The 26,086-nt window shown below is 38.0% G+C and overlaps 1 long non-coding RNA gene across 1 annotated transcript in view; it reads right to left on the bottom strand.

Annotated features, from left to right (window-relative positions):
* Nucleotides 1-18,999: 18,999 nt before the first annotated feature.
* The window catches only part of LOC113603402 (uncharacterized), a 171,079-nt gene continuing 163,992 nt past the window's right edge, over nt 19,000-26,086 (bottom strand). The window contains exons 4-6 of the long non-coding RNA XR_003424981.2: nt 21,910-21,984; nt 21,340-21,616; nt 19,000-19,610 (exon numbers count right to left, since the gene is read on the bottom strand). This is a non-coding gene — a long non-coding RNA (uncharacterized LOC113603402). The remainder of the gene's footprint in view (nt 19,611-21,339; nt 21,617-21,909; nt 21,985-26,086) is intronic.

The raw sequence follows: 26,086 nt of genomic DNA on the forward strand, positions 1-26,086 counted from the left end.
CAGTCTTGGAAAAAATGCAAATTCCATCCTAGTTACAACCTTGTTATGACATAGTACCTGATACTAATAGTTTATCTATAAAAAATAGAAAAAAAAATTTCTGCTCAGGCCACTCACACCTTTAAGTATATTATTCACTTGCAAAATAGATATATTGCTATTTTACATCAAAATGCTTTGAGGATTAAATAATAGCAGGCAGGTACAATGCTTAGCACAGTTCTTGCCACATACATAGTAAGTGCTCAAAACTGTAAGTTGCTCTTATGATCATCATCATTTCAGTTATTCAACATTATCATGATCAATTAAGCAAGGAAAAATTGGGACTCAGGTAAAGGACGTGTTACGGAGAAGAGAAATGAAAGGAAACGTGTGGAGGATGTATTTCTCTCTATGTGCATAGCAAACTGGGAGATGTGGAATTGACTTTACTGCCAGACAGATGACGGCTGCAGAGTTGATGAAGCTGACACAAGCAGGAGGCTTGCTCTTGACCCAAGAAGGAATTGTTAGTATGCTTTTACTATGTGCACCAAGCATTGTGCCAAGTATTTTATAAACATTAGCTCTTGAAATCCCCACAACCACCCTGTAAAATAGGAGGTATTGTCACCACCCCTATATGATCAACATTTTAATTTTAGCTGAAGAGGGGGATTGTCTTGATCAGAGTCTCGTGACTAGCAGGGGACAAAGTCAGGTCTACCAGGTGCTAGTTCAACTTCTTATGTACAATGTGACATTGGGAACTTTGAAGGAGGAGCCTGAGAGAAATATAAGGAAACAGAAGGGGAAAGTGTCTGTGACACAGTGGTTTTAACTTAATAGCCAGAACTGTTGAAGCACTCTCCTGTTACAGAGAGACCCATTCTTCTAGAAATGTGCTTAGTTTTTATCACTGATACTATGCACATTTTAGAATGTTTTTCTGGGAATTTCAGTCTTGAAAATTTTTCCACTCATGCTGGGAATCTTCTACAATATTTTGTAGCGCTTAGTCTAAACAATTCCCAGGTGAAAAGGAAGCTTGGCTTAACTTTAAAAATTAATCCTAGTCATCAAAAGCAAGGGTGTAAGTCAATGAGATACTAAGGAAATACATATATATGAATAAATTAAGTATTCGGGATAGGAAAGCAAACTTTAAAAAATACTACTTATAACAATGAGATACTTTCCCCATACTCCACAGACACTGTCAATTTCCTCATCAATAAATGTCAAAGGTCAAAAACACCCATATCTTGGAAAACCATGGCATTTGAATGCTAAACAAGAGGACCCATAATTGAGGAAATAATAAATCATGTGAATATTTATCTTTGGATATTATTATATCAACCATAACTTTTTTTTGCACAATAAATGCTCATATCCTCGCTGTAAACAAAACATTGAACATTATAGTAAAAGTCCCCCAGCACAAACACTTTGATCCCTCTTCTGAATAAAATTATTAGGATAAGACACATCCTTCTAAACATCTTTATATGTAGGACTCAAATCGTGATGCCTGGACCAGCAGCAGCAGCATCACCTAGGAACTTGCTAGAAATGCAAATTCTTGAGTTTCAACCCAGATCTTATGAATCAGAAACGTTGGGGTTGCACCCAGGGCTGTTCTGAACAGGCCCTTCAGTGACACAAGATGTTCAGTCATGTTTGAGAAGGGGCCCAGCTCCCCATTGTCCAGGAAATTAACAGTGCACCTGGGCTCTTGTCCTCTAGGCCTCAGCCATATATCCTTCTCCCTCTCTTTTTTTTTAATGTTTATTTATTTTGAGAGAGAAAGCATACATTTGCGAGTGAATGGAAGTGAGGGAGGGGGGAGGGGGGAAGGGTGTGAGAAGGAGAGAGAGAGAGAGAGAGAGAGAGAGAGAGAGAAGAGAGAGAGAGAAAATGAGCAGAGGAGGGGCAGAGAGAGGGAGAGAGAGAATCCCAAGCAGGTTCCACACTGCCAGCGCAGACCCCTTTCTCGAGGCTGCATCTCACGAACCATGAGATCATGGCCTGAGCAGAAATCAAAAGTCAGGGTTTCCACTAACTGAGACCCCCAGGAGCCTCTCACATATCCTTCTAGCCTCCCCTTGCCCAAACGAGCCATCTTACCTTTACAGCCCAAGTGTACACATCCGCAGCCCCTAGCTCTGGCCCGGCTATCTTCCTCTTTCAAGGCAGGTCCCTAAATGCTCAGGCTCAGGGCACACACGCAAGCGCCTTAGCAGCGCCCAAAGGCAGGACAGGCGCCGCCTCGAGGGCAGTGGGTGGCAAGAAGCCAGAGGAGGCGAGTTTGGGGTAGGCCGGCAGGACAGCCGCCAGCAGCGGGAATCGCTGTGCTCCTCCAATCAGAAGCGGGCAGATGAGATCCTCGCATGCGCAAGAGAGGGTGTTCCTGTGGCCAGCAAGTGGCCTAGCCCTGGGGTCTGTGCTGTGGGCAGCGGCCAAGCCAACCTTGGGGACCTCCTCCACCTGCACCAACCATAACTAACTTTTAAATAAACTGACTCTCTCGTCTTGAACATTCCTGACAATGTGAATCTAAAAGTAGGAACGATGCAGTAGTTTTTATTTTCCACCTTTGGTTCTTCTTTTTAACTCCACGTAAATAGGTACAAGCAAGAATTGTAACTTACTCTACTAAGTACCAGTAACTTTAGAACACATATTACAGATCTCAGTTAAATTAAAAGTTGAGTCGGGTAGAACACACAATCTCTCCACCGTCCTCGTTAAATTTCAGTTCAATGGGGAATGCTGCCATTTCTTCCACAGGTTTTCCTGTTACACTCTTATTTTAGGCCAATACCATCAGTACTCTGAAGCAAGTACTCTCAGATCCTAAGCAAATAGCATTATATTACCAAGAAGCAGGGTGTTTAATTGTTTCTAATTTTTCTACACAATTATTGCTTTGGTGTGAACCATCACAGATTGTTTCAAAACAGACCCCGGGTGACTACTCAGCAAAAGTCAATAGGCAAAGCAGAGGCCTAAAGTTTTCTCTTGGGGCATCTCTGCAGTAAATTGTGTTCCTTACACCAACTTCCAACTACCTAAATTTTCAAATCTTGCTGGAATAACAAGTGGCAAATTAGTGGATCTGTCACATGAATGCTATTTGCAATTTACTTGTAGTACACCCTTACTTCACATTCAGGTTTTGTCTTGATGTAATTGACTTAACAAGCAAGTATTTATCACACTTACTGCTCGAAAACATTAATTACCTTTGATCTTGCTGAACCTCACACCTACTTATTTTTAAGAAAATTTGACCAGGTTAAAAAGTTACTTAGATAATTACAACTCATTGTGTATTAGCAATTCCTCAGTATAGAATGTTGCATCCTTCGGAGTGCCACAGACCTATTCAAACATATTCAGAAATTTGAGGCAAAATATATTTATTACTCAATAGTAAATTACAATATTCCAGAAGAAACTGAGCTGTACAATGAAAATAACTTCAATAGTTATACCTTTTTAAAACTGATGAAGCTGAAGTATTTTAGAGTGCAATACCATGTGTCTGTGTTAATGTGGCCAAGGTCCTGACGGAGAGATGCAACACATCCCTCTTTATTAGAAAACAATAATAATAATAAAATAAAGACATGTGATCTTCAGTTTCCAGGAGAATAAAGATTTTATGTCTTAGGTACAAGATTCATTGCTGATGAAAAAAAGTTAAAAGTCGTTTCAGATGTTAGAAGTGTTCTGAACACAAATCACACAGTGCATAGCATTTAATTACTTCATTTAAAAATTCTCAGGATGTCCAAAATCGATTCTGTGCATACATAATTGTATGTTCAATGGAGTCGTGGTCTAAGCACATTTAACTTATGCCAAATTAATAATATGCATTTAACAAGTTAAAAAACAAGGAGGGCAGGCGATTCTCCTCACTAAAAAGAGGAGGCTTTCACACTAAAAGAGCCTACAGTCTGGGATGTTAGAAATGGGAGATGTGGCTTCGTGTCCCCTCAGTCATCACAGTTTTCATACATGTCTCTCATAACCTTAGCATCCTATCAGGCTGAGTATGAGTCTGGGGTTTCATACTATGCATTTTGAGGTTAGTGTGTCCTATCAACAAGTTAGCTAGTCATCTGTTTCTCAACTAGGGGAAGAGCAGTTTTTTAAAGACGAGGAGGAAAATATGGGTATTTTGGACTCAATGAGACAATAGATCATGTCTATCCCCCATGTAACAACTTCTTAAGGGAATTATAGTGTTATTTTGACTCTGTGCAATTTTTGTCCCTCTTGTTTATTTAAGAAGTTGATCTACATATAAAAGAAGAGTCCACTGTACCTAAAACTCATTGCAGCCATCTATCATCACATGTTCATACCCAAGTTATCTCAATAGTGCCAAGAGACACTTTACCTCAGTGCAAAGTAGATTATATTTGCATATTTATAACTGACATGGAAGCGGCAAATACCCATAATGCACGGCATACTCATAATGCAGCTTGATTTAAATATGTAAATACTAATAAACATGAATATTTAAATCTCAATGAAGAATTCACATAGAAGTAGAGCACATCCAGAATGTAACTTGATATTTGCCTAATATTATAGCACAAACAAAAAGTTAATGCTACCAATTGGAGATGCCTAGTAAACAAGCCTATCTCCACCACACCGAAAAAGCCTGAGTAGGTCTAACCTGAGTAGCATTCTAGCCAGGAGATTCTCTAGGACTGAAGACAGTGGATAATTCCATCAGAATACTTCCTGGAAATATCAAACTTTCTTCTCTAGCATTCTTAACGTAGATGAAACCCAAATGTGGTTAAAAAACAATTCACAAATATTTACTGAGTCCCTACCATGTATAAGAAACTGTCCTGGTTACCACAGGAAATTTAAGATATTTTTGCAAGAATTCTAACTATCCACTTGGAAACAAAATCATATCCACGTGAAAAGTTATAAGTAAATTGTAGGATAGTTAGAAGTCTAAGTGCAATAATCTAAGGAAAAAGTGGTGATAGTAAACCAGAGCAGGATAGTAAACCGGGAATGATGAAGGGAGCTTTTAGAGACACTTAAGAACTAGCAAGTAACTCCAATTGAAGTGTGAGGAGTCAAAGTGGTAGATGGCAATAACATTAACCAAGGCAGAGAATACAGGAACAAGAAAAGGTTTAGGTTGGGAAAGATAACACTTTTTTTTTAATTTGTTGTTTGGGGCTTTGTTTCTTAAAATGGAGATTGGGGGGCTTTTTAAAGGACTATTTTGTAGGAGGTTGTGGATCATCTATCTCAAGCAATATACAAGGTTCTACTGATCTGTATAGATGACTGTCACTAATCTGTCACAAACTGTTATATAGATAATTATTCAATCAGTGGAAATAAATGAAATATCCAATGAGTGTACAGACAGTATAGAGAAAGAATTGAATCTAATGGCATCCACATTACGAGCTCACAGCAGGAATAAAAATGGTGAGACGGGAGTAAAGAAAAACTTGTGGAATAAGGAACTGGTGAATTCAAAGAAAAGGAGAGTTTCAAGAAAAGAGGGCTCAGCCATTTCTGTCTGCTATTATGTTGAGGTCAAAGAAGATAAGAACAGAAAATATACTGGCATTTATTTTAGTAATTAGGTCACTTGTACCTTTGAGAAGATAAGAAAGGAGCAGGGGAGAAAGCCATATTTTATGCTAACAAGATGGAATTGAGGATTAAAAAACGGTGTTAGAACTCTACCAATCATCCAAACAAGAAAGGAGAGATATCAGATGGTCACAACAAGTTAAGAAATACATTTTTCAAAGTAGGGTAAAACCTTCCAGTAAGAGATGATCACAAATCCCACAGTGTCTCTTAAGAGCAGTCTGAAGCATAATTTCTTCAAACCTCTTCCCCTCCTTCCAAACTCTCCCTCACACACACAATCACCCCCCACCAGAGCCTTGCTTTTCTATTGGAGGCATGCCAAAGTTTGACATGTTAAGTGAATGTCACATCTGTCTCAGTACATGAAGATGGCCGAGATTCCATCTAGCCTTTCTTAGAGTTCATCTTCATGAATACATGGAAAAGCTGTTCCTGTTAATCTAAGAACAGAACGTGTGTGCTAGGATGCAAGTTCTTCTTGGTTTAGTAGAAAATGCAAACTCTAACATGGGGGCTAGTTTCATCTTGAAATGTTGTTGAAGAAACATGACACTAAATCATGTATCCAGATAGTACAGCCCCAGGCCCATCTCTGACCATGAATAATGCCTATGTAGAACTAGTCAGCAGAAACTAGTAAGTAGGAGAAAAGTGAAAGTTCAGTTCTTAACCATCATTGTGTACCTGGGATCTAACACAATACCTAGCATGGAGCTTCAATTACTTTTTGTTAGATTGAACAACATTTTCTAAACATTTATCCATTCTAAAATTACTCTATCGAACAACTTGTGGTAGGGACAAAAACATAAGACGAGGACACAAAAGGTTAGGGTTTCAGGCCTGCTCTGGAACTTTTTGATAAGTCTTTTATCTCTAATAGTTCTCCCATCTGTATTCCCATTCTGCCATACTTCACAGGTTTTAGAGAGGCACACATGAAAAAATACACGTGAAAGTGCTTGGTATATTTTTCTATACTATACAAATATTAAGGCACTTTTTATTGTTACTATTAATATACCATTTAATGTGATCAGATGTTGACATAAAATGTGCATTTTTTTCTGAGTTGGTTTTGCTACAAGTCTTATTTTATTCTTATTTACTCCTGTTTATCTAATCCCTGTTTGAAATCTGCTAAACTATTTGCCTATTTATCAGGGTGGCCCTAATTTGGAATACAGAGACTAATGGCATTGGAAAATTGCACTGAAAGGAGTCACCCATGTATTATGATAGATCATAAATATGGATGACTAGAAAGTAAGATGCTTCGCTTAAGATGCAAATTAGCAGAGAATGAGATGCAGTGAGTTGTGCACCAGAGATTCAAATCCTGATGGAGAAGTCCCTGTAGGGTCACCGACAAAAAGCAGGTTTCTGCTGTCACTCCCCAGCGAGGCTGTAGACACTCCCTGGGCTTGTCATGCAACACTAATTGAACAGGATACCAATAGGAGAGAAAGTATGCCAGCCCCATCCCTGAGTGCGTAGCCACCAAGTCAAGTCTAGGGAAACACTCCTTGCAAAAAGCACACAGACACAAAACTACAACCTAGCAATCCACAGCCAGGCCAATCCTAGCAGCAGAGTGACTGAGAAATGAGGAAGGCAGAAAGGGAGAAACAGAAGCTTTGCAGGAAAAGCAAACAGTCATAATGAAGATAAACGGTTCTCCAGGGAACTATCACACTCTGTAATCCAAACACTCCTCCTTGCCCTCCTATAACTTGCAGAGTTTATCCCCTAAGTCCCCCATCCTGCCACCCTCCCAGATAAGATTCAGATGATGAGATTCCTGGTGTGATATATCAGACAACAGAGGTTTGGAGTATGTTCATTCATGTAGGGATGGTAAGAGTGTATGAATATGTAACCTTGAGTATGGCCAATAGCAGTAAGAGGGAGAAAATTAAAAGTCAAAGAGAAAGAAGATCAGCATGTAAAATACAAAGTGTCTGCTAGAAAAGTCCTTAATACATGCAGAAAGTAACCAGAAGCATAGATTAGTTGGTATGCACTTGAATTGCTTACTTTTTGGTGCTCTGTTAGTCCCCAAACCTCCTCTCTACTGCCTGTGTTTTGAATCTCTTCTCAGAACTGACGTTATAATCCAAATATGTCATGTTCTTTGTGGCATTAGTGGGAGAAGAAAAGACCAAGGGAAAGAGGATATATGAGAAAATAAAAATGGGAACAGAAAGTAAGAAGGAATATGAGTGAATAAAAAAACCAGGGTTCCATTGTCATGATTCCAGTCACCTAAGCACCTTTCACCAATTCTAAAACATATGCAAGGCCACATTCATCAGAGCCACAGCCTCGGCAACACCAGACTGGGAAACGTGCCTCTCTCAAGTCTGTCTTAAATGACCATCTTCCCAGAAACATCACCTGTTAAACTGAACTGCAAATTTCTCAAAAGCAGGTCACTGATCCTTTCTGCTTCTGGTCACAAGACGAAGTCTTAAAAGGAACTGCCTCTCTCCAAACACAGGAACTTGGGACTTTAAAAAGCCAAGAAAGGAAGATAAACAAAAACACATTTAGAGCTTCTATTCACTTAGTGAATCAGATTTCACAAACAACTTGAGTATCCATTCAATATAGGAAAAAATTACTATCAAGAAAATTTGTAATCTACCCAAATCATATTTAACACAAATAAATTCAAAGCACTTCAAATCCAATAGCCAAATCATTCTTTTAAATACATGAATGGATATATCAAATGATATTTATCCATTAAGAGATCTTTATTGAGACTCAGCTATAACGAGCTTCAGTAAATCAGTCTTGCCGTCAAGGACACCATCTTTAATAACTATAATCTGGGCATGGGGGTAGGTTGTGGAGGGGGGGGTCCCTATTAAGCCAAGATACCTGCTATAACATCATATGCAATATAACTCAGAGTCTATAACAACATGGGGAAGAAGTGGCAAGCCACAGAGCAAAATAACTTGAGTGTGATCCCCATGTGAGGAGCTATCAACAACAGCTACAGATCATATATCAAAGAAGGACAAATGGTAAAAATAATAACTAACATTTACTGATCACTCACTATTTGTCAGGCACTACATATTATCTTTTAATTCTTACTATAATATCATGAGATAAGCATTATAATTAAGTAACTGACCTCAAAGAAATTAATTTGCTCAAGGCCACACAGTGAATAACTGGGCAGATTTTGAACCCAGAAACTTGACATCAGAGCTTCTACTAACCCTGATGTCAGACACACAGGCTCATCCTCAACCCTGCCCCTCTATGTACTTCTATCATCTACTCTTCTACATGAATCTCTCATTCTTTCTCCTGAGTGTCCGTCCTTCTCTGAGACTACTTTTGTCTCCATTAATTTCTCCCTCTTTTTTTAACATTTCTCTTTTCTAGCCTTCTTTTTCCTTCTCCTCCTCATCTCCCTCCTCTTCCTCTATCCCTCTCTTGTTCTCTAAATCAAATTAAATATGGCATTCAAATAAGTTCTTAAAATGATGACTATTTTATATCCCATGGGTTTTTTTAATTATTTATTTATTTATTTTGAGAGAGAGACAGTGAGCAAGCATGAGCAGGGGAGGGGCAGAGAGGGAGAGAGAGTCCCAAGAAGGCTCCATGCTGTCAGCACACAGCCCAGTGCAGAGCTCAATCCCACAACCCTGAGATCATGACCTGAGCCAAAATCAAGAGTCAGACACTTAACCAACTGAGCCACCCAGGGGCCCCATATATCCCATACTTTTAATTCAAAATGCATATTGGCAGTACAGCAAAAGGAGGTATCCTTTTATATTTCTAGGTTCCTTCCTCCCAAAAGAAAATGTTAAAAATAAGTAGCTTTCTATTTCTTTGTGGCCCTTAGATGATCTGTTTCTTGAATCAAGACTTACTTACATCAAAAGGTTTCACACTATCTACCATTGATGCTGTACAGTGAATTGTGCCCTTCCCAAAATATGTATGTTGAAGCACTGGACCCCATGTGACTGTATTGGAAGTAGGGTTTTAGGAGTGATTACGGTTAAAGGAAGTCATAAGGGTAGAGCCTTGATCCCACAGAACTAGTGTCTTTGTAAAAGAAGAAGACATACCACAGATCACTCTCTTTGCACCACATAAGGACATTGGGAGAAGAAGGTGGCTGTCTGCAAGCCAGGAAGGGAGCTCTCACTAGGAACCAAGTCAACTGGCACCTTGGTCCTGGACTTCCCAGAACCTAGAACTGTGAGAAATAATTTTTTTGTTGCTTAAGCTACCCAATCTATGGTATTTGTTATGGCAGCCTAAGCTAATACAATTGGTCTTAAAAATATGGCTTTCTTTATGCAAAAATTTCATAGTTTAAATTATTAACACTATGATTTCAATATGGGTATTCACCTCATTAGTAAACAGCTTTGAACTTACTGAGCCTTGGTTAAGATGTTTCTTGGACAAAGAAGAAATATATTCCTAAAATATTTATAAAACATCAACTGTTTAAATCACATCCAAGATTTACTGGGCCATTTAGGATAGAAAAACATTTCCTCAAAAGCCAAGAGATTTTGACAGATGTAACCTTGATCCTTCCTAGAAAGAAAGAAAGAAAGAAAGAAAGAAAGAAAGAAAGAAAGAAAGAACGAAAGAAATATAGGGGAGGCCCCTATATTGGTATACGTGAGTGTGAAATTTGGTGACATGTTGTTGTGTTATTTTATTCAATATCCAATAGATGACTCTGCTACCAATTCCATCCATATATTATAAAAGAAAAATAAACCATTCATCCAACTATCAGGTCCAGAAACTGGAAACAACCTAACACAAGAAAAATACTTTTTCAAAGTCTCTTTCTTCTCCATGCTAACAGCAGTGTGAGTACTATTGCTATGCAGCAGTCACTTGAGCTGTTGAAACATCAAACAATATTAAGAAAATATCAGTAATTTTCATTAGTTCTCCACTGGGAACCTTTGGCTTCACCAAAAAGGGTATATGAGTTGCTTAATGGCCAAATGGCAAAGAAAACGGTACAGAGAATACCTCCACCAACATCCCCTTCTAGGTTTCCTGAAACTTCAACAAAATACAATTTGACAGCCTCTTGGATGACCTCTGAGAGGTGGAGAGTCACTGTGAATTCCTACCTCTTCTTCCTGTGAAATAAGCTGAGAAATTTCAGAAGAGGAGGCCTTGTAGCTGAGCCTGACTCAGACATGCTTTTTCTGATTCAGCCATAGCTTTGTTTGGAAACCTGTACGTCATGGCCTTGGCGGGCCCCCAAGCTTCCTCCTATGCAGTCTGCTATTTTTCCTCTAGCTTACCCAGAATAGCTGGGCAGAGATTTAGTACAGTTGGTATGCGGTGTTTATAGGCCAAAGTGTTGTCAAGTTTCTTTCTGTGGGCAAGCAGAGGTTCTTGAAGACTGGCAAGAACAAAAGGAAAGGTGCTTCTGGCCTTCTGGTTTTGTTTCCTGGAAGAATTAGAGATCCACTTTCCCTCTTCCAAACAACCCCAGGATTAGAAGAACTTTACCATGTTTAACCTCCTTCTTTATCTTCTTTATTCTCTGAAAAGTTGTTACCCCTTTATGAAACCCAAGTGCTTGGGATTATGGTATATCATTAGTCATATATTTAAACATATTTATTACCTAGGATCCTGCACAGGCAAGACAGGTATAGAAATCTCCTTTTGGAGACTTTTCTGGTATATTATTTCTAAGTATTCTATTTTAAAATGCCAAGTCCAATATATGGGAACAGAAATGCAAGGATTAAAGAAAATAGGTCCTATCCTAAGAAGAAAAGAAGAAATAGATTTGCTAACTTTTAACTATTCGATCCAGAAGCCTTGTTTCTTTCCCCTTACAATATTTACACCTTCACCTCCCAGTCTTACAAAAATGGACACCCCAATTCTACACTTCAATCTCCTCTTTTCTGCTCAGTGTAGTTCAATAAAATGGAAGATGGTTCAGATCTTTCTCATCTGTCATATTCCCTTGGGTAAATTGCTATTCCTTTTGCAATTTCCTAGTCACACCATTGCTGTTCCATTAGGCCATGGTACAAATTAAGATTCATGTTGGTGACTTGATTCAGGTTTTACTCTTTGAATGCCCAATTATAGATCAAGCATATGTCTCTGCCATGGAGAAAAAAAAGTCAGGAACAAAATCACAGATTACACTCAGGAAATCTTCCCACGTAGAATCCCTGACTTCTTCCTGCAGCCACAAGAAAAGCCACTCATGGCTCTCAGCTGCTATTTCTCCTGGCTAAGTCAGGATTATGAACTTTGGATGCCCTATGTACTCTTAAGGTCCCCTACTCCTAACCCCAATGCATCATTAAAAGTAAAACCCATACCAAACCATGAATGATTATATTATAGTTTTCAAAATTACACCAAACTCCTATGTATGCAAACACAAAATTACATTCTGCTTACATCTACTAATGTGCATTATGTATCTGTGTTTGCTTTGCTGGGCTCTTAAGTGCTGGGGTCTTGAGCATGACTGGGTAATGCAGCCATGCTTGAGACTCCTGGCTTGGGTGCTTCTTTCTTTACATTTGTATGAAATGACTGACCCAACCTGACATGGCTCATCCCTGTGGAGGATGTCCCATGGAAACGGAGAAAAATATCAGGGAGGATCAAATACCAATGTTTTGTCCAGCTGCCAATGTAAGATCTCACTAATAATAGGTTGGAGGCACCAGGAACACTAGATGTTTACATTTTAAAAACACCAACTCCGAAAAAGAGTTCTTCTTGGCTCAGTACACAAACATCTATTGTGAACCTTTCATCCCCAGCACTTTTTAAGCATTACCTCATTAATCTTCAAAGCAGCTACATAAGGCAAGTAGAACTATTTGCTCTGCAATTTTCAATGTCCCACTTAAAATGGATAGGAGAGTGTGCAGTGACAACACTACCAAGGTAGGCTCCCAACAGTACAGACCACCATACAGAGAGATGGAACCACACATGGAGCTTCACCTTCCCAAGTCTTTGCATCCATTTCCATCTCCCCAGAATACTTCCTATTTCCTTTAGGACTGTATCCCATCTATAGGCGCTTCCCATCATATCCTTGCCCCTAAGCTCCCATTCAAATATGCCCATGTTTCTGGAATCCCCATACCTTTGCCTTTGTTCCTTCTTTTTAAGTTTATTTATTTATTTTGAGAGACAGTGTGTGTGCACACACATGTGCATGAGCAGGAAAGGGGCAGAGAGAGAGAAAGAGAGAGAATCCCAAGCAGACTCCTTGCTGACAGCAGAGAGCCTGATGCAGAGCTCAATCCCACAAAGCTACCCAGGCACCCCTCTTTGCCTTTATACTGAGCAAGACTTAGTTAATCTAAAAAATGTTTCTGTGTTACACAGTCAGTATGTTGTACATGTCAACCTTCTACTTATATTCTGACAGAGACCTTATGAAGATGTCTTAATACAAATATAATGAAAGGAATAATACTTTAAGCTGGAAGATCTGGTGAATATCTCCTACATGACATTAGACTCTTGTAGGTTTTACCTAATCATGGAGTCTGTGCAGTGAAAAGGTAAAGAGGGTAGATTGGAATGAGGTTTAACCACCTCTCACTCTTCTTTATCATCTAAAAACTGTGTATGTGTGAGTGTGTGTGCAACTCTTTAAGACTAATACTTTCTAGGTCTCTACTTCTGCACTCTAACCTTCATCAATATATAGGTCATCTGTGTTTTCTTTTACCTTTAGACTTTAGATATTAGTTTGCATTTTAGAAATTCCATTTATTATTAGTGAAGGAATACGTGATGCTTTGTGCTTTCATCTTTAAGAAAATTACTATCCAGGGGCATCTGGGTGGCTCAGTGAGTTGAGCGTCTGATTTCAGCTCAGGTCATGATCTCATGGTTCATGAGTTTGAGCCCCACTTCAGGCTCTGTGCTGACAGCTGAGAGCCTGAAGCCTGCTTCAGATTGTGTGTTTCCAACCCCTTGCCCCTCCCCAGCTCACATTCTGTCTCTCTCTTTCTCAAAAGTAAATAAGAATATTTTAAAAATTAAAAAAAAAGAAAACTGACTATCTAGAGCAGTTCTGGAATGATTAAAGGCATCAGAAATATTATTATATTTTTACTGTAACCATTTAGAAATATTAGCTTTGAGAGGCAAAAGAGAGTTATCTAATACTATTTATTGGTTTATGTGTGACTTCCTTCCTATTCTAAAAGAGCACGAGTTCAGTTTTATTAAATCTACTCCATACTTACTGAGATTTCTTCTTAATGGTACAATTCCATTTTAATCACCTGACCAGACACCATGGCTTGTCAAAGGCAGAATTTGCCTCCTAGTGTATTCAGAACACTTGTTGTATCCTTACTTAGATTATATCTCAGAAATTACATTAGAGGCTAACATTTAATCTACATAATGACAGTTTTGTTGACATCCCAAGTCTCTCTATGCAATTTGCATACAAAGACACTCACTAATCCAGGAGGATTCCTCCAGGGACAGTTTGAGAGATAGCAAATTTTACATTAACCTAAGAAAAAGAATCAAGTCCCCACCAAGAGTAGGCTTCTGGGAGAAATGAAATATAGCATGAAAAATAGCTTCTCATTAGCTTTTCTACTGTTTAAAATTGTACCTATAACACTTTTTCTAAGATGAAATTCTAAATTGGCTTCCATATTTATATTCAGATGAATACATACATCTCCAGTGGCCAGCACAGTGTCTGGCCTATAAAGACGCTCAGCAAAGTTTCACTGGAGAAAAAATGAGTAGACAAACACTCAAATGTCAAATATTAATAATTTTTGGACTATCCTCTATTTTATATTACCCAAACCTCAGCTTTCTTCCATTAGAGGAGCCGATCAGAAGTTGGCAATAGTTTAATTATATTTGAGAAGATATACAAAATCATAAAATCTATGCTTGTAAAACACGAGCCAAAAAACATCTAACGGCCTAAGTATGGCCATTCTCAACTGCCCTTCATTTCCTTCTTAAGCGCCACTTAAATGTTCCCTTATTGCCAATTCCAGATATGTGTCTTAAATAAGTAATAAGATAATTAGCCCTGAAATATACACACTTAACAGACTAACAACAAAAATAATAGAAGACCTTGGGAAAAAAATAATGCATCCTAAAAAGAAATCATGAAAACCCAGTGGAGAGTGAAAAAACCTGGCTACAGGGCAAGACCAAATCAGATAAACATGTACTGCCGTCTCTATGATTTCACTTCAGCATGGAAATTTCTGGACACAGAAAGGATTGTCATGGAGATCAGAAGATCTGGGATCTGGCCTAAATGTAAAACTAACCATCTCTGTGAGCCTCGGCATATGATAGCCTCCAGTCTGAATTGTGTTTTGTTTTGTTTTGTTTTGTTGTTTCACTTCAGACACTGAGTAAGTATTTGACCCAACTTTCCTCATCTGTAAACATGATCATCTCAAAAGTCCTTTCTAAAACTAGCATGCAGTGATTCTAACATTTTAGATTTCAGTGGTGTGGAACAAGATACTAACTACAATTAGAAGAGGGTAAAATGTGAGGAAACTGCTTTCTGAAATTCATCTAAATACTGGATCCACCCCCAAATCAACATGAAGACTTCCTATTTTCTCTAACACTTAAATGCCTTATGCCCAAAATGTGTTATTTCACACTGAAAGTCTGAATATTTTGAATTTTAAGAAATCACATGGGCTTGGCTTCGTGTTTGTACTTGCAGTGGATCCTCACATGAGAAACAGTATTGGAAGCCCTATCATAGTCTAGAAATCTACAGGATAGATTGGGCTAGATTGTTCCCTTAACTGCAGTTCTCTCACATCCCAGGGACATGTCTACACCAGCACCCCTAAAGCAATCCAAATTGAGATCTTCAAGTAGCCCAGTCGATTCACCTGAGTACGACTAACCAGGTGCAGCCACCACCTAGAACCAGTTGGACATGACCATTCAGTAACCATTTCTTGTGGTCCTCCTCTGTGCCTGGTACTATGTTAGGCAGTGAAGATTAGAGGCGACTATTACGTACCTTTCCCTCAAAGTTCATAGTCTAGCAGTTCATATACAGAAGTTAATAGAGAAATATAAACAATGATATATGTGTTAGGATGGGATAAAGACAGAATGTACAATAGTACAAATGAGAGGCATCTAACAGTCTTTGGAGGTGAGAAGAGGTGATATCTGAGATCTGAAAGTCAACTGGAGTAGGATAAAGTGAAAAGACCATCAGGAAGAGTGGCCTTTCTGATAGAACAAGAAGTCCAACGTTGGCCAGCAACAGACAATGGAACAGTGTTTCTCTCTGCCCACCTGCAGAGTCCCACCTAGGGGAGCTGCTAAACATGCAGATTTCTAGGCTCCTCTGCACCCTGACTAAATCAAGAGTCTCTTGGGGATGTGGCCCAGAGATCTGATTATAAAAGTTCATCAAGTGAGTCTGATGAAAGTTGAGGTTTAAGAATCACTGCAATACCAAGTAGCCTCTTCATGCATGTGGCTGCCAACATCTAAGAGCTGAAAATAGTCACATATATGTACAGGAAGATAGTCAACAACAGAGAATCATGAGTGGGTTCCCAGCCACCAGGTTGAATTTTGGAACAGATTCAAGTTATGTAAAAAAAGGGATTGTGGTCCTGGACAAATTACCAAGCCAGGATTCCACCACAGAAGAAAATGCCAGGATTTGGGGACCAGAACTAGAAGACAGAGTAGGACCAAGTTACAGGAATAAAGGGAAAGTTTAAAAGATAACTAGCTCTTAAGACCAGAGATAAACTGACAGCATGGGTGATCTCCTGAGTGCCAGAATGTTGGGCCAGGTCTGTGTCCAGGAGCCGACTGAACTCTGATGGTATAAGAAGATAGTGTCTGAGTCTGATAAATCAGGCAGACCCATATATACTCTGGGAAGAGATGACAGGGTGTGGTGTACCAGCTTATAACTTAGTATTCTAATACTCTTCATTGTATTCATTGAAACTTATTATGCCCTATTTTCATTCTCAGTGCTGGTAGATACATGGCTCTCATTATTTCAACATCCATATTCTTTATAATTAAGTAGAATCTGTTCATATTCCTAACCAGACCTAAATGTCAAATTGAGGTATCCTCCAACAGGATTAGAGACACACTTTTTTGATATTTGAGATCAATACAAGTTTGTGATTGTAATTTGGAATCACTGATCAATGCTGGACTTTCTAGTGCAAAACAATCAAAAATCCTTTTGCTGAAAGCATTTTTCTGACTTAATCTGCATTTAGAGGGTAATTAATTTCACTTGTTGTCCCTAAATGATTAGCACAGTTTCTGCAGGTCACAGGATCAGTCGAAGGAACTATGAGCAATACTGAACAAAAAGCCCAAGCTGTGTCCTGTTATATTAATGAATCCAACACTGGTATTCATGCCCTTGGTATAACAGACTGGCTGACATTCAACCACTTCCAGTACTTATGGTAGTTCTAGTCAAAAGGTGTACAAAAGCCTCTTCAACCAGGTTTTTTGAATAAGAAAACAAAGTGTAATATATGGCATGGGCTCTGGAATCAGAAAAATCTGATTTAGTGTCACCTTACATTAATTTGTGTAAACTTGGGCAAGTTATTTATCTCTGAGATGCTTATCTGTAAAATGACAGTATTAATACTACCTGGCTCTGTAGCTCATTGAACTGCTTTAGAGATTGAGATAACTGTATGTAAAGCATTCAGAAGAGCACATGGTCAGTTAATTGCTATCATTCTTGTCCCTATTTTAATTCAGGCCGCTCCAGCCTACAGCTACTGTGAGATCACATCCACAGGAATCACCTGTGTTTTACTGGGATGCATCTCCTCTTGATAATACAAAGTGCTCCACAGATTTCCCCTGGAAATTCGTAAGGGAATGTTGCCTGTACTCATGACCAAGTGCCATGTACTACAGTGCGGTCTCCATCATGTTCTTCCTCTCCTGCTTGGTGCCCTGAGTAATGGCGAAGGTCCATGAGTTGATAATACTGTCAGTGCAGCTGGTAAGAATGCTCATGTCTGAACCTACACTGTTGCTTTCTCATATTCTCAAAGCGTCAGTTCACTAAAGACCCAGTGATGCCACACTCCATCACCAGGAGAAGGGTGATCAAGTACCAGCCATCCACAGCTTCTTGTGTGAACAATTTTTTCAACTAGTATGTGCAACCCCAGCCTCAACAGAGTTCAACTATGAATTTATGCATTGAGCCAAGGTAACGATTTCTGAAAGAAACCCTAGGCCATCCTTCATCCTCATTCCCATTCCAAATTCCTTTCACCAATTTCCCACAAATCAATATGCCAATAAACCTTTATAGCAGTGATCACTGGAAGACAGTATAGTTCAGTTGTTAAAAGCAAAGGATCGGAGTCAGACTGTTAAGTTTAAGGGGGAAATGACAATTCCTCTGTGCCTCAGAGGATTTTTGGGGTTTTTTTTCAACAATAAAATTGATAAAATAATGGAGCCTAATTAACATAAAAATTTTAGGGGCCTAAATAAGATGAAATATCCAAAGTATTTTAGCATGGTGCCTAGTACATAGTATTGGCTCAATAAATGGTGGAAATAGACATTAGCTGTTATTCCATTTCTGGTAGTCACATTTTATGGACTGAATATTTGTGTTCCCCACAAAATTAAAATTTTGAAATCTAATACCCAGTGTGATGGTATTTGGAGGTTGGCCTTTGGGAAGTAATTAGGTCACAACAATGCAGTCCTCATGAATGGGATTAGTCCCCTTATACAAAGAGGCCAGAGAGCTAGCTTGCCCTCCATCCACTACATGAGGACACAAATTGGCCATCTGCAACCTGGAAGAGGTCTCTCACTGGAACCTAATCATGCTGACACCCCATCTCCAAATTCCCAGTCCACAAAATTATGAAAAATAAATGTTTTTCATTGAAGCCACTCAGCCTATGGCATTTTGTCGTAGCAGCCCAAATTGACTGAGACACCACAGTTTAAGACAAAAATAAGACTTCTTCCACAATCTAACAGAATCACAAATGTTTCCATTCCCATGGGGTTTTTTCCCCTTTTAATATTTACTATGTGCTCAATAGCTATTGAAATAAAAATCTCTGAAATTATGAGAAAATTATATGGAACTTTGTTTTTCAAAACTAATTACCAATTATATCCTAAGTAAGGTTAAAACATCAGATATGCAAAAGATGCATTCTTCATTTTACATAAACTTGCCACCTAAGCAGCTTAGTTGAAAACTGTGACACACTGATACCATTACAGTTTTATAACCATTGTTCCCTAGAATTATTTCCTTGTTGAAAAAGTGAAACACAAAAGGCATTCACATAAATACATATTAAAGCAGCTCAACGCATACAATAACATTTATATATCACCTAATAATATAAAATGTTATTTCACTTTTGTAATCTAATTTAATCCTTATGGCAACCATGTAAGGAGAGCACAGCAGAGACCGTGCCTATGTTATAAAGAAACTAATGCTCAGAGAGAGGTAGGTAAATGATACTAGTCACACAGCTGGCTATGGTGAAGCTAGCACTTGAATCTAAGACTTTCCAAATCTTGTACCAAAGCCTGTTTACTGTGACCTTGTTGGTTAAAACTAAGTGTTTGCTTTCCTTAATTTTGCTAGATATGTACTTTGGTATGTCAGTCCACTACCCTCCAATTCTTCCCAATTCACTTACTGGACATTTAAAAAGAATCCATTCTACCATGTATTACAGTATGATGCCAAGTATCATCAGGATTCCTTCCCCTTTCTGACCTCTTTCGAGTTGCTCACCTAGGAAAGACTGTGGACAAAGAGAATCCAGAAAGCAGTTTAGGAAGGAGTCAGGAACCATGAATCACCATCACTGAGTTCCCTTGACACAGGCTGCCCTCAGTTTTCTGAGGCTCTGGGGGACCTGTGGAAAAACATAAAATTGAAGAACTAGGCATAATTTCAGACTGTGATTTCTTCCTTCTTCCTTCTAGCCCAGGTTCTCAAGTCCAGTTGTACCTTAGAAATACCTGAGGAGATTTCCAAAATTCGAAAAGCCTGAGCCCCACCCAGGCCAATTAAATCAGAATCTTTGGCAGAGAGCCAGGATAGGGATCGTTTATAAAAGCTTACAGGTGCATCCAGGGTTTGAGAGCCAGTGCACTGGGCTAACTTCCACATCTCAAGCACAAGGGTAATTTGGGGAACAACAGTGGCTTTTAGGAAAAGCACTCACCACTATTATGGAGAAGGGCAAAGACTATAAAAAAAATAAAACACACAAAAAAACACCAAAAAAAACTATGTGCTGGTCCGTGGAAAAACTAGAATCTGGGTCAAAAGACAGCCAGATCCAGACCCAACACATCAGCGCTGGCAGCAAGTGCTATAATAATACAGGGAAAATTCTTTCCCCTGCCCAGGTTAAGTCTCCACTCCTATATGTTGCATGAGTTCTTTCTATGCAGAAAGGATTACCCTAGTCCCTATTTTCATTTGGGCCTACTGTGACTGTGTTGCTAATGTTAGGGGTTTGTTTTTTCATTAGAAAAGAATCCAGAAATGTGGAATCTAACATTTTTATTCCCACATTCCCAAAGATATATAGATAGATAGATAGATAGATAGATAGATAGATAGATAGGTAGATATAGATATAGATATATATCTCTCTCTATATATATATATATCTTTTTTTTAATCTCTGAAATTTCTTTCAGACCTGGATTATTTTGTGAGTTAAACTCAAACATCAGTCTTAATTATAGGTATTAAATGTTGAAGAAATAAATATAATAAGAAAAAATAAATATAACAAGTAAAATACTCTTCACATTTGTTTTATAGTATGTTTAATTTACAACTCCTATTCTCTCATTGTTGCAACTGCTGATATTTACAATATAACTAAGGTCTCAGCATTTATTAACCTTTCTTTAAACTTAAAGTAAGTGACCCATTGTTTTATGCACCATAACTCACTTATGAGAAAAATCCTAAAATTGCCCTTGATTTATATGACTAAAAATATTTTTGATGTGAAATTATTCTTTATATGTTTGCAGTATATTTCAGATGAAGATGTAGGGTTTTTTTTGCCACTATTCTGAACTTCTCCCATCTGCCCTGATAAAAATACAAGTTATAGATTCAAGAATCTCCATAGGAATTCTTTAACTCTGTATCAACAGACAAAGAAATCATTCTTGAAATACATCTGATGACATGATAGACTGGTAAAGTCAAATCTCTCCAGAAGCAAAAATTAACTATGATTACTTGATGTAAGACATCACTCAAACCAATCAAATGTTATTTTGGGAAATCATAAATTTATATCCAGCGTCAGTTTGTCACTCATTAAGTTCTTATAAGAATGATTAGGAAATTATCTTAATAAGTAAACGTTAGTCTCAACCTCTTCTTAGTTTGATGGCTTAAAAATATAAGTTTATATCCATCCATTGAGTCTCACTAAAAGTCTCCGCCTGCTTGGAGAGTTATTTATTCTAGTATTAATAAAATTTATCCAAGATGGAAGAGGAAATTCTTGCATTGCTTCATTCAGCAACAAATCTGCCTATGACATGTTAGCAAAGCCTTCAAAATATGGTTTCATAGTTAATCTTCGTAAATATTGACCAGGTACCTACTCTTTTCCAGGCACTGTGTGAGCTGCTGGGAATATATGAAAATCTCATTATCTAAGTGTTCCCATACACAAAAACCCTGGGAGCAGATTGCAGTCTTGCCAAGGTGTCGTTTTAGTGACTGACATGGATCACCACCTCCAGCAGTCAATAGTGACAGCAGGCAAAGCTGCTTAACAGGGAGTTACTGATCCTGCAGCTGTATTTTGCTTGTCGCTCCTTTGAAAGATGCTTACTTTGAAGATCTTGATCGTGTGGAAGAGAGGAAGCACGAAATAACCTATAAATCAAGGAACAGAGGGTTTTAGAGCCGCAAGTAAATCACCTTGCCAGTAACTCAGAGAGATCACAGAGGAGGTAAACGCAGTGAAGAAAATACAAAAAAGATTCCGTGAACCTTGTGATAAAGGAGTCAATTTCTTTTCCAATAAACATTTTTTAAAGTACTGCAGCAAGAATAGAACTGAAGAGTCTCCCTCCCACCCACCCTTGCAGAAGGGAAGAAAGATCTAATCAAGGGAACCTCTCCAGGCTCTTTAAGATACCACAAGGAATAGTTCTAGTAACCTCTACCTTTTAAAGAAAAGTATGCACTCCTTACATTTGCTTCCAAATTGCTATCAGTACTCTTTTCCATCCTTATTGAACCTGAAGAAAAACAAATTTCAGATACATTATTGATCATTTATCAATCCCTGGAACTGATAATAATAAACTTTCTTAGGTTGACTATTAGGCCTTGTTCCTCAGGGTTATGAAGAATGTGTTTACGTGGCTCTGGGTTTTACATCTGCAGAGATTTCCTAATTTGCCATAAAAATCATGTAACAAAATGGTGATATAGTTTATATTTCATCCAATTTATTATATTTTAAATACTTTCTACATGGATAAAATGAACAAACATGATCGTAGAAATTGTCTACAGATAGGAGCATGGTTGATGTCTTTTAATTTGGCCTAATCCACCTAAATTATAGTTAAATCTCACTTAATTGGACTTTATTAATTTTAAATGTGACAAATCTACATGACATTTGGCTAAAGTTGGTCTGTGAAATTAGATGTAGATTCGAATACCAGTTTACCACTTCATTAAAAATTGGTTACACTCATTCTATGACTTGTCTGGAAAATGGGGATAGTCTGTCATTTATTTTTACTTATTCTAATCACCCATACTGTTAACACCCTATTGCAATCCACAAACGTCTGGTGCACAAGACAATGCAAAAGCCTCCAATTAGAGCCTTCCATCTCCATTCTTACCCACCCACCTCCTCAAAAATATAGGCTATTATTTACACAGCATTCATAGTGATATCAAAAATCTAAGTCAGAGAATATTACCCCTTTGCTTGAAACTCTGTAATGACTTCTCATTTTACTCAGTAAAATCCAAACTCCTTCCCATGGCTGACAAGGCCTACCTGAATTTCCCACCTACACCACTTCTCTAATCTCATTTTTCCCCAACTTATTGAGATATGACTGACAAATATTGTACATATTTAAGATGTACAATGTGATATTTTCATATAGATATACATTTTGAGGTGATTACATTTTGAAATGATTAATGAAGCTAATTTAAAAATCCATCACCTCACACAGTTACCTCTTTTCTTCTTGTGTATGTGTATGTGATAAGCACGTAAGATCTATTTTTTTAGCAAGCTTCAAGTATACAATACATTATTATTAACTATAGTCACTATGCTGTAGAAAGATCTTCAGAACTTACTAATACTTACATCTGAAAGTTTATATACCCTTTGACCAACATCTTCCCATATCCCCTACCTGCAGTCCCTGGTAACAACAATTCTGCCCTGAGTTATACTTTTTTAGATCATTTCACTTAGATTAATGTTTTCTAGTTTCATCCGTATTGTCACTAATGACAGGTTTCCCTTTTTTATTAAGGGTGAATAATTTCCCAGTGTACGTGCGTGCATGTATATGTCTGTCTCCTATATATATATTATATATATAATATATATAATATATGTATATATATAATATAATATGTATATGTCAGTTTCATTTGAGGTCTAAGATGTTCCTAAACATGCTATCTTGCCCTTAATGCCCCTAATAAATTGGTTAATTAAATAAGAAGTGGTATAAAAATTCTACTAATTCAGTGTTAAGAGTTATAAACTTAAAAATCACAAAAACTGGGTGTGGTGATTTTAAAATATGGCCACAAATTCTTTGACATTTCTCACGTTGGGTGGATCTACCTCTCTCTACTTGAATCTGAGCAAACTTGTGACTTTTACTTAAGAAGCTAGGTCAGAATAGGTCATGCAGCTGCCACCCCATTCTCTAGGAAAATTCACCATTGGATAAGCCAAGCACCATGCAAAAAGTTTGACCACTCCAAGATCTCTGTGGTGAAGAGGACATGTGTAGGTGCTCTCATCAACAGCTCCAGCTAAGTTTGCAGCTGATGGACAGCATCAACTGTCAGGCATCTTGGATGGCCTGGCCACCAGATGGCCAAGGTCCTGGCTGACATCTAACAAAAACCACATAAAAAAAAAAAACCCAGGGAAAACTGTCCAGTCACGCCCTTCCTAAATCTCTGACCCACAAAATTAAGAGTAAGAGCAAATAGTGGTTGTGTTACATTTTTAAGTTTGGAATCAATTTACTACAAGGTAACAGAGAATCATATACTAGGAAATGTCAAAATTGAGTTTCCTGTCACATGCTATTTCACCTGTATTATTCTGATTCTACTTGCCATGTGGTAAGAAAATGATTCATATAAAATTTAGCCAAGTGTAAACATTGACTTTGATTCACATAACAGGATAGAAAAATATTAAAACTGGAAAGTATTGTTGATTTCGTTCTCCTGAAAATGGAGCCCACGGAGGTTGTGGCTTATGAGGAGAGCAGGTGCTCAAAACACGGGACTGCAGACTAAGTCCAGCCCACCTCCTCTTTTGTATAAAATAAAATAAATATGGCCCACAGGACCTCAAGTACTTACTATCTCACCCTTTACCAAAGAAATTTGCCAATACCTGAGTTAGAGAATGGCAAAACTGAAATGGGAACAAAAGTCCTCTGATTCATAGGCAAATATTCTTTTTCCATTATGCTGCCTGACAAGAATAAAATTTTTCATTAACATCAGCATATTTTAATGAGCTTATTTCATGATCCTATGAGTTTAATTTATACCAGTACATCTTAAATTTTGTAAGGACTTTTTGTTTTGGGGGGAGACTGTTGTTTTCATTCTTTTTGTTTTAGTTTTGCTCTTGAAAAGAGAGGTGTTAGTCACAAGATGGTTAATATATATTATTAAAGGTTTTCTATGATACCATCAGTGAGGAAAAGAGAAGAAAACTGATAGATTAGCAAGCTTTTTCTCTAAGGGTCGGAATATCTTTTGCTTTGCAAACCAAACAATGTGTATCACAAATACTCTACTCTGCTGTTTAACACAAAAGCAGCCATAGATAAGCCTTAAATAAATGGGCATGGCTGTGTCCAGACTTCATCTGCAAAAACAAGTGGTGGGCTACAGTTAGCCTGCAGTCCTAGTTTGCCAACCCCTGTCTCAGATAATCTGAGACATATAAATGTGCGTGAATGTGCTGCTGCTGCTTAGTAAGACTGTAGTTACGAATTCTACCCAGAGAAGTAGGGGAACATCAAACATGAGGTTCATGTAATAACAATATTTGCCAGTGTATTCAACATGTTTTGCTCCCTATACATTATTTTTTTTATTTTAGAGAGAGAGAGAGCACATGTGCAAGCAGGGGGGAGGGGCAGAGAGAAAGAGAATCTTAAGCAGGCTCCACACTCAGCGCAGAGCCCAATGCAAGGCTAGATCCCACAACCCTGGGATCATGACCTGAGCCAAAATCGAGAGCCTGACACTCAACCAACTGAGCCACTCAGACACCCCTTGTTCCCTATACTTTAAAATAATACTTAATATCCAGTCTGAGCCTACTGCAGAATTAGAGTTGAGTTAGTTAAATTTCAGTTAAGTTAAATTTCAGTCTTTATTATTACAGCTTGAAAGTCTTACCTTTTTACAGTTAATTTATTTCTCCAAGAAATAAAAAGAGACCATTCTAGATGTCAAAAGCCCACTAAAACAGCTGCATCCCAGCCTTAGAATCCTAAAATGGGGTCTGTTTTCACTCCATTGCCAAACTTTCCTGAACACAGTATTTTCAGACTGTATGAGATTTTTCCTCCTGGTTTGCAGAACCCTTGAAGTTCTCTCAATACTGGGGAGAAAGAAAGGCTTATTCTTACCAGTTAGAAGAAGACAATTCCACTTGCAGATGGAAAGAATTTCTATCCTCCATAGGGCTTTACACCACCATAAATTTCCTGGACATGCTGTCACCTATATAAAAAGGACCAATGCCACCTAACTATGAACCTCCCTGGGATAAAGTGGATAAGGTGAGGAAGACAGTAACCCAGCTACCATTGCACTAAGTTGAAGGTGATATTAAAGTAGACTTTTGGAGGGGAAAAGTATCCTTTATTTTTCAGCTTGAGGTAAATGCCTACTTGAACAAAAAATAACAAAATTTTTTCCAGTGCTAAAAGCAAATAAGTGGATTTTCCAGAGCTTTAAAAAGAAAAAGAGTATTTCCTTTGTGCCTAAGATATATGTAGATTTCAGAAAGATTTTAAAAATGCATTGATAAGGTAAGCAACTAACCAACAACAAATTCATAGTAATGTTAATTACATAAATATA

This window comes from Acinonyx jubatus, chromosome A1, assembly GCF_027475565.1.
Source record: "Acinonyx jubatus isolate Ajub_Pintada_27869175 chromosome A1, VMU_Ajub_asm_v1.0, whole genome shotgun sequence".
NCBI classification, from domain to species: domain Eukaryota; kingdom Metazoa; phylum Chordata; class Mammalia; order Carnivora; family Felidae; genus Acinonyx; species Acinonyx jubatus.